The sequence below is a fragment of the Arachis ipaensis genome, chromosome B07, assembly GCF_000816755.2.
Source record: "Arachis ipaensis cultivar K30076 chromosome B07, Araip1.1, whole genome shotgun sequence".
Classification (NCBI taxonomy): Eukaryota; Viridiplantae; Streptophyta; class Magnoliopsida; order Fabales; family Fabaceae; genus Arachis; species Arachis ipaensis.
This window is the reverse complement of record NC_029791.2, coordinates 34,054,777-34,057,424: the sequence shown is the minus strand read 5'-3', so window position 1 is coordinate 34,057,424 and position 2,648 is coordinate 34,054,777. Positions and strand designations below refer to the sequence as shown.

At 36.1% G+C, this 2,648-nt stretch overlaps 1 long non-coding RNA gene across 1 annotated transcript; it reads right to left on the bottom strand.

Annotated features, from left to right (window-relative positions):
* Positions 299–1,385, bottom strand: LOC110264557. The gene is made up of 2 exons (XR_002350732.1): positions 933–1,385; positions 299–488 (listed from the first exon to the last, which is right to left on the bottom strand). It is a non-coding gene; the product is annotated as an uncharacterized LOC110264557 (long non-coding RNA).

Genomic DNA, 2,648 nt, shown 5'->3' with positions numbered 1-2,648 from the left:
GAAGCAAGCAGGCAACAACAAATCTGTAACTATACGTGATATAGACCTTGAATTCATATGAGCTGCCTTCCAAGGAAACAAACTTCTTGCACAATTTTATTGATCATTATCATATGTTAGATTCACTTCCAAAATCAAAGCCTTGCCGCATTCAGTTCTTTAACCTCTGCAGCTAATTATTTATACCCAGAATTTTGCAATTTCCAATTTATTTTCAGCTTACCATCATATCAGGAAGTGGCATCTTAACCTACCAAATCAATGATACAAGTATGTAACCAATAATCCTGGATTATTATTTGAACCACTAGATGTGAACGAACCTTAGTCTCATTAGTCTTTGTATCCTTTCCACTGACTTTGCCTTCCTGGAACAGATTCAGCGCCTGACACAGGCTGCACGGATCCAATATCGGTGATGAGAAGGAAGAGCTTAAAGAACCATTGATCAGTAATTCCCAATCTTCTGGCTTCTATCTGCATTAGCTCTGCAAATTCATAGCACACACAAACCACAAATGGTGTTAGAAATAATAAACTCTGTTTGAAGAGGCGACAATTCGCACACTTAAGGCCAATAATCTTCTCAAACAAAAAAGAAAACCCTAACGAAGCAAGAAGCAGAAACTCATAAAATTAGAAAGCCCAAAAAATAGAACCCCAAAAGCCTTCAAAAATTCATAGAAGAAAAATCCATACACAGAGAACAAGTGAGATAGAGGGTGAGACAAAGAGAGAGCGAATGAGATAAAAAGTGAGATGACGAGCGACAAAGAGAATGAGATTGAGAATTATTGTAGGTGGTCTGCGATTGCTTCTCGGCTACCAGGAAGCTAAAACCATTCATGCAGTAAAACCCCTAATTTAAAACCCTAAAATTGGAACCCAAAACCTCCCAAATTTCACAAAACAAACTGAAAATTGATACATACCTTCTCAGGTGAGCGGCGATGACGATGCTGAGTGACGATGACGATGCTGAGCAGCGACAGTGAGCACACGCGATGATGATGCTGAGCGGCGACGGTGAGTGCACGAGATGGCGATGCTGAGGCGACGGTCAGCGCGCGCAACGACGATGGTCCGCGCGGCGGAGCTCTAGCCGGCGTCGTCCTCTCCTTCCTTTCCCTCTGCTCTCTTCTTCTCTTCTTCTTCCTGTTCTCCACTTTTCTGATTTTTTTCCTCTTTTGTGTGTGTGTTGAGTGAGGATGAGAGTGTGAGCTGGTGAGTGGTGAGGTGGTGAGCGGCGTAGCGATGTGGTGAGTGGTGGGTGGTGACTGGCGGTGAGTGGTGACTGGGTGATGAGCGAGGGTTCTTCGCGATGATGAGTGATGAGCTTTGGAGGGAACAAAGGCGCTGTGATTAATGTGGTTCCAGAAAGGGGATAAAGGGGATAATGAGCTTTGGAGGGAACGAAAATTTCACTAAGTGTTGTGAGTTTGCTTTAATTTGGATCGAAAAAAAAAAAGGGAAAAGCGCTTATTAGCCATCATTTTAAAAGCGTACCCAAAACTTAAGAAATAGGCTACTTTCAAAAAGCGTTCCCTTTGATATAAAAAGTGGACCCATAGATATTAACATAGGGCTACGCTTTATAAGTGATTTCTATAATACCTAAGACTACACTTTTTAAATGATGCCAGAATTGTGTTTCCTTTTCTCTAAAAAAAAGGCAACATTGAGAAAAGCGTAGCCTATTCTATAAATAGGCTACGCTTTTCAAATGTAGCTTAAAAAATGTAGCTGAATGGGTATTTTTCTTGTAGTATAGAGGACTGATTTAAGTTTTAAAATGATCAAAATACACTTTGTTCTTCAAAAGAAAAAAAAAATCAAAAACCGAATAAGATATTTATCCTAAAAATAATGTTACATAACTAATAAAATTTATTATTTTTTATTAAACTAATGCTTGATTAATAAAAATGATTTAATACTAAATTTTAAATCCTAAAATATATAAAAAAAATATTGGCCCAAAATACTCATAAAAGGCATTGTCTCTAACGTTTCTCTTAATTAAATTAAATAGTAGGTATCTCTATAAGTCATTAGTCTTCGTGAAATCCCATTTAGCAAGATAATGAGATATTGCAATACCTTTATTTATTTATTTAAAATGTTGCTCCCCTTCATTCCACTTTGTGTAATTTGGCACAATAATATTCTTGAAGGATCCATGGACCACTATCTTGGTCAATTAGTCTTTGGTCATAAGACTCATAATAAAGGGATTAATGTTTCTAAATAAAAAAGGTCGGAATAGTGATATATATGATCTACACCCAATAATGTTTCCAAAGATATGGCTTAATTAAAACAATAATGCCATTTGGTACTAAAATATTTCAAAATATTCCTCGTCCACCAAATTTGTTCAAAGGATTTCCAATCATTCAAGAGGGAAAAAAGAAAATTCAAATATTGAGGCGAAGATGCATCGCTTACGTATGTATTATTATAACAACTATTTATGTAACTCCAAGTTGCATGTCATAACTTTCTGACATATACTTATTTCACCTATATATAATGATGATGATTGAATTACTATTTGGTCTCTTCATAATATGTTTTTCAAAAATTTTATTATGCAAAAGTATACTAAAAATTAGTTATTATATATTTATTTTGTTGTTGCAGAAATA